The following is a 12548-nucleotide window of genomic DNA, read 5'->3' on the forward strand; positions in this document are numbered from 1 at the left end:
TTCCCCGTACTCATCTCGATGACTGACTCAAGGGCATGCCTTTGGCCTCTGCGTGGGGGCTGTGCTCGTATCAAATTCAGCATGGTGGTGAGGTCTGAGCAAACCATTCAGGGAGTGAGTACACAGAGTGCCGGGCATAGTGCCCAACATCCAACCTGCCTTTGTGGGTGTCAGTTAGCTGGTTCTTTTCCATCTTGCTGAGAACGATGCTGAGGGTCAGAGGGGCGTGCTGAGTCTGAGGAGGGCCTGGACTTACCCTCATCTTCGGAACTCAGGCCTGCCTGTTGGCAGTGCCCTCTGGGATGGCGACTCACACCCCTGCCTCTGTTCTCTCGGTCCCTGTCTGGATGGTCCACGGAGGCCTGGATGCTCCCTTTCCTCCTGCCCTGCGGGTCTGTGAGGATTCTGCGGGTTCTCTGCTCCAGCTCCCCACCGCTGCTGTGGCCCTAAAGCCCACCTCAAGTCTGCACCTCCTGACTGGCCTCACTGTGACCAGAGATTTCTTGCTCCAGAATCACACAGTGCCCACAACAGGACACTTCCCAGAGCTAAGCTTCATTGAGTTTATTTCTTACTTCAAAAATGTGACACCTCACTGCTCCTTGCGTTGAAGACAGACCCTGTATCTAGCCATGCATTCCTCCTCTATTTGACATCTATCACCCATCCATCCAACCATCTCTCTGTCCATGCTCTACCCACTATCTATCAACCCATCACCCACTCATTAACACATCCATCTGTCTGTTGAAACAGATCCTAAAAATAAGCAGTGACATACATGTAGACCATTTCTTTACTTCATGACAATTCCCTGTGATGTTTTTTTTTTTTAATTATCTTTCCTAAATCAAGAGGGAAAGGGGGAGATAGAGAGGGAGAAAGACAGAGAGACACCTGCAGCCCTGCTTCACCACTCCAAAGCTTTCTCCTTGCAAGAGCGGTCGGGGGCTCAAACCTGAATCCTTGCACATTGTGATATGTGCACTCCATCAGGTACGCCACCTCCCCCCCCTCCCATGATGGTTTTTAAAATTTTCTTTTTATTTATAAAAAGGAAACATTGACAAAACCATATGATAAGAGGGGTACAACTTGGCACAATTCCCACCACCAGACCTCCGTATCCCATCCCCCCCCCCAATAGTTTTCCTATTCTTTATCCCTCTGGAAGTATGGACCCAGGGTCATTGTGGGGTGCAGAAGGTGGAAAGTCTGGCTTCTGTAATTGCTTCCCCACTGAACCCTGTGATGGTTTTTATAAGACTATTTCTTCTCTTGCCTGTCTCTCTCTCTCTCTCTCTCTCTCTCTCTCTCTCTCTCTCTCTCTCTTGCCATTGCCAGAGCTTACCACTCTAGGTTGACTTTTACAGATAGACAGACAGACAGACCAACACCACAGTATCACAGCTTCCCTCAGGGCCTGTGGGACTTGGTGGGGCTTGCACCTGGGTTGCTTGCATGCAAGGCAGGGCCCTCTTAGATGAGCTACCTTGCCGGTCCAGGACAGTATGTGTTGGGAGTACAATTTCACAACTCTTCACAGACATGATGCCATGCTTCACCCTCTACCAAAGTGTCAATACCCTTCCTGCATCTCCAGAAGTCACTTTTTCCAGGTGGAAAGTCAGGGAGGGAGCAGTCGTGCACCCAGCTAAGTGCACATATTACCAAGTTCAAGGACTCAGATTCGAGTTCCCCTCTCCCTCTCTCTATCTCCCCATTCTCTCTCAATTTCTCTCTGTCCCATCTAATAAAAAAATAGAAAGAAAAAAAGGGGGTGGCTGTCAGGAGCAATGGATTCATAGTGCTGGCACCTATAACCCTGGTAGCAGTAGGAAAGAGAAAGACAGAGACAGAGAAACCACAGTGCTGAAACTTCACCACTGCAGTGAGGGTTGGACTCAAACCTGGGCTGTGTGCATGACTAAGCAGGGGAGCTATCCAGCTGAACTATTTTGCAAGCTCCATCTTTTTAAATTGTACACTTTTTTTTTCTTTTCTTTTTCTGATGGGCTCTGAGGATTGCGACACTACAGACAGACCTGCAGGTGCCGGTAAGCCTGCCACCGAGCGTGAGGACTGAGAACTCTCAGTCTGCAGCGAGGAACTCAACCAAGTGAAAATCACCTTCACAGCTCAGTAGAGTTCACTTTCTGACTCTGCAGAGCACAGCCGCAAGGCCACTACGTTTCAGCCTCACACAATGCCGATGCTTGGAGAAAAAAAAACAACACAAAAAAGCTGAGATATCCTTGGATACCTTGCACACATAAACACAAGACAGTAGGTGATATGAGTCATTTGTATTTGGGATGACACAGAACTTTCAAATGATGAATTTGAAAAAATAAATAAAAAAGGTGAGGGGGGGTGTAGTGACCTGTGGAAGGCAGTGACGGACATCATGATGGATTTGCAGAGTGTTAGAGATCCTGGGATAAAGAAAGAAAAACTGTGATAAGACAGGCGAGAGGGAAGGAGGAGGAGAGGAAAGAAAGGATGGAGGGAGGAAGAAAAAAAATCTAGGGCTAAACAGTGGCACACCCAGTTGAGCACACATGCTACAATGTGTAAGGACCCAGGTTCAAGTCCCCAGTCTCCACCTGGAAAGTTGCATGGGCAGTGAAGCAAGGCTGCAGGTACCCCCTCCTCTCTCTCTCTCTTTGCCTTCCCTCATGATTTCGCTCTGTCTCTCTCCAGTAAATAAATTATATATATGAAAAGAAAGCCATGAAGTCAAATCAAAAAACCAGCAAATGGGGAAACAGGGAAGAAGAGCCTGTTGAAATTTATACTGAACAGTTAACAATATTTATCTACTTTTCCCATATTTGGGAGCTACTCTCTGCCCTGACCCAGCTTTCTAGTCCTATTCCCAATTCTGACACCATCTCCCCAGACAACACCTTTAGCCCACCTGCATGTTAGCTGTGGGGCTCAGGCAAAAATTACTAAAGTCGTGGGCCCCTTGGAATATATCTAGAATAGACTTCCTAGACGCTTCCAACATGAAGACCCCAATCTCATTTGCTATATTTTTACCTTTAGGTTCCTGGTTATTAAACAATTTGTTCTGCTTTATATCTTAATGCTTTTTCAGCCACCAAGTTCAGACACTACCATGATGCCAACCTGACTTCCCTGGGCAGACACGCTCACCAATGTGTCCTGGAACCCCACCTCTCCAGAGCCCTGTCCCTAGGGAAAAAGAGAAACAGGTTGGGAGTATGGATCCACCTACCAACACCCATGTCCAGAAGAGAAGCAATTATAGAAGCCAGACCTTCCACCTTCTGCACCCCATAATGACCCTGGGTCCATACTCCCAGAGAGATAAAGAATAGGAAAGCTATCATGGATGGGAATGGGATATAGAACTCTGGTGGTGGGAAATGTGTGGAATTTTACCCCTCTTATTCTATGGTTTTGTTGATATTTTCTATTTTTTATTTTATAATTAAATTTAATTAAATTTGCAAAAGAAAGAAATAGGCTGGGAGTATGGATCCACCTGCCACACCCATGTCCAGCAGAGAAGCAATGACAGAAGTCAGAACTCTCACCTTCTGCTCCCCATAATGATCCTGGGTCCATGCTCCCAGAGGGATAAAGACTAGGGAAGCTTCTAATGGAGGGGATGGGACACGGAACTCTAGTGGTGGGAATCATGTGGGGTTATACCCCTCTTATCTTACAGTCTTATGGATCATTATTTAATCAATAATAAATAAACAAATTTATACCCAGGGATAGGTCACAATCCAGGGTAGATTCCATGGCATCTGCTACACTCCCAAGTGTAGGCCGCTCATTCTTGCTTCCTTGGGACCTCAAACTCTCCTTCCCTCAAACTCTCCTTCCCTTTTTTGTAAATATCCTTATATGTTGTACTTGACTGTTTACCAAGTATTTTTTAAATCATTACTATCTCTACTTATTAATTGGATACAGACAGCCAGAAATCGAGAAGAAAGGAGGTGATAGAGAGGGAGAGAGACAGAGAGATACCTGCAGCCCTGCTTCACTACTCATGAAGCTTTCCCCTTGCAAGTGGGAACGGGCGGGGGGTGGGGCTCGAACCCTGGTCCTTGCACATTGTATCATGTGTGCTTAACCAGATGCGTGCCACCACCTGAATGAATCTCCTTTTGTGAGACTCCAAGTAGATATGAAATAACCACAGGCAAGTCACGACTAGGCTTTGGTGACTTGCAGACCAGCAGGCCGGGATTAAGGGCAGGAACACTCCTGTGGCAGTGACAGGGCTAAAACCACCCAGATGAATCATTTGTTCCTTGCTCTCTTCTTGAATCCCTTAGCAGACCCACCTGGCTCTACTGACTGATTCTAACATCTGCTGTGATGTCATTCTCTGGCAGGGCAGGGCAGGGGAGGGCAGGGGAGGGGAGGGCGGTGCTGAGTGCCTTCCTCAGGCCTGGGGACTTGGTTGTCTTTCTAACCTGAGACTGATTCTTCTTGAAGCAAGTAAATTTGCTTAACAATCAAAGTTGAAGAACGGCTTTTTGGTGTCAGTGCCAACAAGAAAAGCCTCGTGGGACTGCCGTGTTGGATAAGAACTTCCACAGCTGAACCCTGGTTGGGGTGGCTGTGTGACTGATGCCTGCCATGGGGGATTTCACTCTAGAACCTTCTCCCAGGGAACCTGGTGCATTGCTGGAGACAGTGCAGATGCCCTGCTGATCCCTGGTGAGTGACTTCAATCGAAGATGGAAATGGGCCCTTTGGAATATAACTACAATAGGCTGACTAGCTATCTTCAAAACGGGAACCCCCAAATCTTCATCTGCAATATTCCAGTCTTTAGGTTCATGATTAGTCAGCAACTTGTTTGGCTTTATGTTAACTTTTTTTTTCAGCCACCAGGTTCCAGATGCTACCATGATGCCAACCAGATTCCTATGGGCAGACAACCCCACCAATGTGTCCTGGAGCCCCATTTCCCCATATCCCTACCCCACTAGGGAAAGAGAGAGGCAGGCTGGCAGTATGGATCCACCTGTCAATGCACATGTTCAGTGGGGAAGCAATTACAGAAGCCAGACCTTCCACCTTCTGCATCCCACAATGACCTTGGGTCCATACTCCCAGAGGGATAAAGAATAGGAAAGCTATCAGGGGAGGGGATGGCAATACAGAGTTGTGGTAGTGGGAATTGTGTGGAGTTGTACCCCTCTTATCTATGGTTTTTGTCAGTGTTTCCTTTTCATAAATAAAAATAAAAAAAGAAGATGAAAATGTGTTGTATGCTTTACATTGGGTTGTCCTAGCTCTCCCCCGCCAAGAGAATTGGATCAGTCCTGCTAGTTTCGCAGGCCGCTTGGCCCCGCCCCTAGGAACCCCGAGAGAGTTCCAGAGTTCCAGAGTTGGAGAGTTGCAGAGTTCGAGAGTGCATGGCGCCACCGCGGGGGGGAAAGAGGCAGCAGAGTTCTGTTTGGTGATTAGTTTGGGTTAGTTTATGAATCGTTGTTCCTGAATAAAGAAATACAGCTTCCCTGCCCAGCCGTATATCTCTGGTCGTCTCTGTTACCCGCCCGTGAAGCTAGCCCGGCCAGCTAGAGCCTCCGAATTTTAACAACAAAAGTGAAAATGTGAGAGAAAAGGAAAAAGAGCATGGGGAAGGCCGTCACTGGAACTTGGTGCCTGCACTGCCGACCCACTGCTCCTAGTGGCTTGCTGTCTTCTCCCCTCCCTTCCTTTCTTCTCCCCCCATCTTTATTTCTCTGCTCCTGGCAGCTCTTTCTTTTTGTCCTCCCTCCCTCCCTTCCTTCCTTCCTTCCTTCCTTCCTTCCTTCCTTCCTTCCTTCCTTCCTTCCTTTTCCCCCATTTTTTTCCCCAATAAGACAAAGAGAAATTGAGAGTGGAAAGGAAGACAGAGAGACAGAGAAAGATACCTGCAGACCTGCTTCACCGCTTATGAAGTGTGCCTTTCCCATGCAGGTGGGGAGCTGGGGCTCGAACCCGATCACTATGCAGCAGACAGGTTCTCCCGTGTAGTACTATGTGTGTTTCATAGCGTGCACCACTGCCTGGCTGTACACACATTCCCAAAAGTCATTTCTGCTTTATTTAGTTTAGGTTTCTCTGTGCTATCCACTGCATACAGGTAAAATCGCATGGCGTTTGTCTTTCTGTGCCTGGCTTATTTCAGTAGCCGTAGCCCCCTAAAGACAGCGTTCCATCTCTCTTTATAGCTGCATAGTATTCCATCATGTAAATTACTGTAGCATGTTTTTCAATCATCATTCGATGCACAGGCCCCTGGGTAGTTCCTTGTTCTTGGGCTATTGTAAATAATGAACAGAACAGATCTCTGTTTGAGCTAGTGTTACTGTAATTTGTTTTCCTGGGTAAATGGCCAAACATAGCAGAGCTAGATCACATGGAACCTCTATTAAAAAGGATAGACCTGTCAATACCCATGTCCAGTGGAGAAGCAATGACAGAAGCTAGGCTTTCCACCTTCTGCACCCCATAAAGAATTCTGGTCCAGACTCCCAGAGGGGGACAAAGAATAAGGAAGTTTCCAAAGGAGGGTGTGGGATATGGAACTCTGGTGGTGGAAACTATGTGGAATTACACCCTTGTTATCTTACAATCCTGTTAATCAGTCTTAAATCACTATTTTTAAATCTGCGAATTTTTAAAAACTTCTTTTAAAAACAAGTGATTCTGAATAGAGAGAGAGAAATTGAGAATAAAGAGAGAGAGAGAGAGAGAGGATAAAGAGGGAGAAAGACACCTCCTTCACTGTTTGTGGAGCTTCTCCTTGCAGGCAGGGTGTCAGGGGCTTAAACCCAGGGCCTTGTGCATGGTAGTATGTGTGCTCAACCAGGTGTGCTACCAGCAGGCCACCAATCCGAGACTCTTTAAAGGCACACAGCCTTCAATAGTTTTGCTGACCTGGAGTCTGTGTGTTCATCTGGCTCGAGAACTCAGGAGCCATTCTTTCCATCCCAGCCTGAGACCCAGCTTCCATTCCTGCAGTGGAGAAGCTGCCAGCCAGGCCACCGCCTTCTCTAAGGTTTAGTATAAGCCTACTAATAAGTCACATGAGCATGTCTTTCACCCTGTCCTTGTCACTGGAGTAAAGCGATGCTTCCAGACATCCTTCAAGAGTCCACCATAACATGCCTGGATGCTGACAAGTTATCAGAAAGGGAACAGTTGTGCCAGCCCTCCTCAGTCAAAAAATGTGGGCACCACTCTTCAGCACCTGAGAGGTGGGGCGTGCATCCTTTGTGACCCAAACCTGACATGAGTGAGAGCTCCTCTTCCCATCTGGTCTGGAAGGATCAGGGGAGCCACCCACCCCCACCCCTCTCGTCTCCAGGGTTATCACCGGGACTCAGTGCCTGCATTACGAATCCACTGCTCCTGGCGGCCTTTTTTTTTTTTTTTTTCCGTTTTATTGGATAGGACGGAGAGAAATGCAGAGAGGAAGGGAGACAGAGGCATCCTTGTTCGGGTCCTTGCACTTAGTGCTATTTGCGCTTAGCCTGGTGCACCACCACCTGACCCCCAGATAAGGGGTGTTTACTGGCTGTCAACTGGCTGTACCACCCCTGCCCACTCCCACAGCTGCTCAGAAGAAAGTTAAGTGTGCACAGTTTAAAAATCAGATGGCTTAGGGGTCGGGCGGTAGTGCAGCGGGTTAAGCACAGGTGGCACGAAGCACAAGGACCGGTGGGAGGATCCCAGTTCAAGCCCCCAGCTCCCCACCTGCAGAGGAGTCACTTCACAGGTGGTGAAGCAGGTCTGCAGGTGTCTGTCTTTCTCTCCCACTCTGTCTTCCCCTCCTCTCTCCATTTCTCTCTGTCCTATTCAACAACGATGACATCAATAATAATAATAATAAAACAAGGGCAATAAAAGGGGGGAATCAGATGGCTTCACATAGGAAAAGCTTTTCTGGCTTCTTTGGGAAGAGGGTAGGGGGGAGGGAGAGGGGGAGGGGAGGGAGAGGAGGAGGGAGAAGGAGAAGATGTTGGCAATTCACAGCCTGTGGATATGACCAAGTCATTGTTTTCTCGACACCTGTAGTCTCATCACTTTCAACCCCAAAGGCATTGGAGTCTGGGGCTTGTGTCTTAGTTACTAAGTCATCAGAAATAGTTTTAGTCACCTGCTCTGAGCCAGGCACAGTGAGCAGGAGGGATAGAAAGAGCAGAGCAGCTTTCCCAGCCAAAACTATGGCTCAGCATGTTCTACAAATGAATTTAGAGAGCATGGCTTTCTCTCCCCCACAAAGCTTCCCCTTTTTGTGTGGGGTGGGGGTGGGGGGTGGTGAGGATTCATTCACTGGTCCATCACATTTTCAAGGGTGACTTCCTGGTCACTGACAGAATGTTCTCTCCCACTCTTAAAATGACAACCATAGCCAAGCTCAAGAAACCAGTAAGATCCAACCAGGTTTAAAGTAGTGAGTCTGGTGCCTTAGACCACTCAGCCATCCTGACTCACCCAAATCTAAAGTAAAGAAATCAATAAGATACAAAGTCAAAAATCCAACAAAATCCGAGGTCAAAGAACCAATAAGATCCCAAGGTCAAAGTACCAACAAGATTCAAGGTCAAAAACCAACAAGATCCAAGGTTAAAGAACCAATAAGATCCAAGGTTAAAGAACCAATAAGATCCAAGGTTAAAGAACCAATAAGATCCAAGGTTAAAGAACCAATAAGATCCAAGGTCAAGCAGCCAACCACCCCTAAGGTCAAGGAACCAACCAGACTCAAGATCCAAGATTTACCCTGAGTTAATCATCTGAAATCCCTCACAGTTATGACAGACTTTCAACTCAACACCATGAAAATAATGTTGATCCCACTGCAAATCATTAACTCACCTATCCATGGAAGGGACTTCAAAAGGAATAGGTAATGTAATTACTAAACTGAGCAATTTAAACATTTCACTATAAACCTGGTCAAGGAAAAAAAAATCTAGCTAGTGATTTGACAATTTTGCTACTGAAAAATTATTCTAAGGAAATTCTCATGCCAGGGGGCAAACATTTAGATGCAAAGACACCTCTATGATAGTGTTTATGAAAATAGCATACAAGAAACAACCTAAGTTATAGGTTTCAGAGGAAGGAAGGAAGGAAGGAAGAAGGAAGGAAGGAAGGAAGGAAAGGGAGAGGAAGGAAGGGAAGGAGGGAAATAAAAAGACTGAGAGAAAGACAAAAAAAAGAAATAAATAGAGGAAAAGAAAGAAGAAGGAAGGAAGGATGGATGGAAGGAAGGAAAAAGAGAGAGAAAGAAAGAAGCAACATAAACATTTGATCAACGACCAGTTAGCACATTTGTTGAGTCCATTCACTAGTCTACAGAGCTGCTGGCACTGAAGTGGGGAAAACTAAGAACCTAAAAAGACCCACAGGGTAGTGAAATAGCTTGCTTGCTTGCTTGGGTAGTGTGCTGCTTTGCCATGTGCCTGAACCAGGTTTGAGCCCAGTTTCTATGGCATTGGGTGAGACTTTCATGCTGTGGTCTCTTTTACTCTCTCTCTCTCTCTCAAAAAAAAAAAAAAAAAAAAGATCACAGCATGTTCTTAAGAGGGACAAAAGCAGGTTACAGGGTCATGATTATTGCTGTGAAAAACTATGTGCTCTATTCTGGTGAAAAGGAAAAACCTCTGTGTAGTAGTACTAAAGAATACTGCTGGTGGAGACAGATGGTGGCACACCTGGTTGAGTACAGGTTACCATTCACAAGGACCAGGGTTCAAGCACTCTGTCCCCACTATCTTTCTCTGCCTCCCCATAACCTCTCGATTCCTGGCTGTTTCTAGCCAACAAATAAAGATAATAAAAAGTTTTTAAAAACATATTAATTTTTTTTTTAAATATTGCAATGTTTCCTTCTTTTTCCTTCTTCTTTCTCTGGAATTCCTAGGATTTCCACAATGAATAGTTATGACTTATATCATAATAAAAATATTTTTTCTCTTTCCCCTCCCGCCCATTATGTGTCATTATATAGATGACAAGGTTCACAAAATCCTGGCTGACAAATTCATAGCATAAGGTTAAAAGTGAGTTGGAGAGAAGCCTATTACTCCCATCCTCCCATGTTTTTTTTTGTTTTGTTTTTGTTTTTCCGGAATGGTCTGAGCTCATGACCCTGAATCTCTTTTCACAGAATTCACTCCACCTGATTCCCAAGCCTGGTGTTTTAAATCCACTAATGTTCTGGAGCGCCAATCATTGAAAGAATTCAATTTCTGGGAATTGGGCAGTAGCGCAAGGGGTTGAGCACAGGTGGTGCAAAGCACAAGGACCAGCGCAAGGATCCCCGTTTGAGCCCCCAGCTCCCCACCTGCAAGGGGAGTCACTTCACAGGCGGTGAAGCAGGTCTGCAGGTGTCTATCTTTCTCTCCCCCTCTCTGTCTTCCCCTCCTCTCTCCATTTCTCTCTGTCCTATCCAACAACGAACGACATCAACAACAACAATAATAACTACAACAAGGATACAACAACAAGGGCAACAAAAGGGGGGGGAAGGCCTCCAGGAGCAGTGGATTCATGGTGCAGGCACCGAGCCCCAGCAATAACCCTGGAGGCAAATAATAATAATAATTCAATTTCTTACCTAAACATCTTTCAAAACAGGGATCTCACTGCTCATATTTATCTCGTTTGTTCTTCATATTAAAATTCTTTTTATTGGTAGGACAGAGAGAAATTGAGGAGAGGGAGAGAGAGAGAGATAGAGAGAGAGAGATCTGCAGTACTGCTTGTGAAGCTTCCCTTTTGTAGGTGGGGGCCAGGGGCTTGAACCCAATTCCTTTCTTCTCTTTAATAATAGTCTCTGACAACCATCTTTATTGGCTGAAATGCCGAAGCAATCAGCTGTGTTGACCGAGTTATTCTCACCAGAGTAGGGGCTGGACCACCCCTGGAGACAGACACGCACCTGATTCTGTCCTGCACCCTCACTCCAGCATGGGTGCCAAGTTCCACACCCATGTGATCAGGTCTCACTACAGAACAGCCACTGGGGCCTGGTGGTGGTGCGCCTGGCACAGCATACATGTTCCTGTGCTCACAGACCTGCTCCCCGCCTGCAGGGAGGAAGCTTCATAAGCAGTGAAGCAGATCTACAGATGTCTCTCCCCTCTCGATTTCTCTGTTTCTATCCAATGGAGAGAGGGGAGAGAAAAAGGGAGGAAGGGAGGGAGAGAGGGTGGGTGCAGAGACAATGAGAGAGGAGGGCTGAGTAGTGGCGCCCCTAGTTGAATGCACATATTCCAATGCTCAAGGACCCAGGTTTGAGCCCCGATCCCCACCTGCAAGAGGGAAAGCTTTGTGAGTGGTGAGGCAGGGCTGCAGGTGTCTGTGGCTGTCCTCTATCATCCCCTTCCCTCTCGATTTCTGGCTATTTCTATCTAAAAAAAAATAAAATAAAGGTGAGAGAGAGAGAGAGAGAGAGAGAGGGAGAGAGAGGGAGAGAGAGGCTAATGTTTGCTCTTTGGAGAAGTCGCCCACTCTGGCATTGCAAGGGACCTCAGTACAATGCCTCCTTGAAGCCAAAGGGTCATATTCCCATCATGGCCCTGTCCTGCATCTAGTCTTTCTTGCCTCCTTTCTTACACACCTATTGATCCGGGGCATAGCCCTGCCCTCTGCAACTCCCCAGGCTGGAATGTCACCGACTGAACCTCTCCCTCCCTGCTGGTACTGAAGACCACAGCAGAGCCACAGCGAGAAGACCTCCTGGAGCATTTGTAGGTTAAAGCCTCCAGGCAGTTGGTCAGTTCCAGTGGGGAAAAAAAAAAACTCCAGACAAGAGGACCCTTCAGTGGCTGGAGGCTAGGGAGCTGGCTACCTGCAGGCAAAACATATTTTCCAAGCCCCTGCATCGATATAATTCTTGTGCTGACTGTTTACAGGGTTAAGAACAGACTTTCCAAACACCCATTCAAACAGAGAGAGACACTCCCATGTGTACGGCTGCATTGTTGGCGACTGCCAAACACAGCATGCGTGGCTGATGACAGCGATGGAATATTACGCAGCTATGAAGAAATGGTTCTGCTATTTGCAACGACGTAGATGGGCCTGGAGGGTATGTGGCCCTTAGTGACATAAACCAGGTGGAGAAAAGATAAGCAGGGGGCTGGGCAGTGGCACACTCGGTTAAGTACATATAGTGCTAAGCACAAGGACCCATGCAAAGATCTGGGTTCGAGCCCCCAGCTCTCTACCTGCAGGGGAGTCACTTCCCAAGCAGTGAAGCAGGTCTGCAGGTGTCCATCTTTCTTTCTCCCTCTCTGTCTCCCCCTCCTCTCTCAATTTCTCTCCAATAAAATGGAAAAAAATGGCCACCAGGAGCAGTGGACTTTTAGTCTAGCACCATGCCCCAGCAATAATCCCAGAGGCAAAAAATAAAAAAAAGAGACTAGAGATAAATGCACGTGTCACTCATGTGTCGTGTACAGAGAAACCAGACAAGCAGATGAACTGGAGGAAACAAAAAGGAGCTTCTGGACAAAACAGCACAGTGAGGCTGGAGGCGGGTGTGG

The 12548-nt window shown here is 46.8% G+C and overlaps 1 protein-coding gene and 1 long non-coding RNA gene across 3 annotated transcripts in view; one reads left to right on the plus strand and one right to left on the minus strand.

The window, feature by feature from the left end:
- RCAN1 (regulator of calcineurin 1) overlaps positions 1-12548 on the minus strand; it is a 121617-nt gene that overhangs the window by 22849 nt on the left and 86220 nt on the right. The gene's annotated exons all lie outside the window — the stretch shown is intronic.
- On the plus strand, positions 4406-5719 carry LOC132540266 (uncharacterized). The gene is made up of 3 exons (XR_009551472.1): positions 4406-4710; positions 4881-5260; positions 5606-5719. It is a non-coding gene; the product is annotated as an uncharacterized LOC132540266 (long non-coding RNA).

The sequence above is a fragment of the Erinaceus europaeus genome, chromosome 9, assembly GCF_950295315.1.
Source record: "Erinaceus europaeus chromosome 9, mEriEur2.1, whole genome shotgun sequence".
Taxonomy (NCBI): domain Eukaryota; kingdom Metazoa; phylum Chordata; class Mammalia; order Eulipotyphla; family Erinaceidae; genus Erinaceus; species Erinaceus europaeus.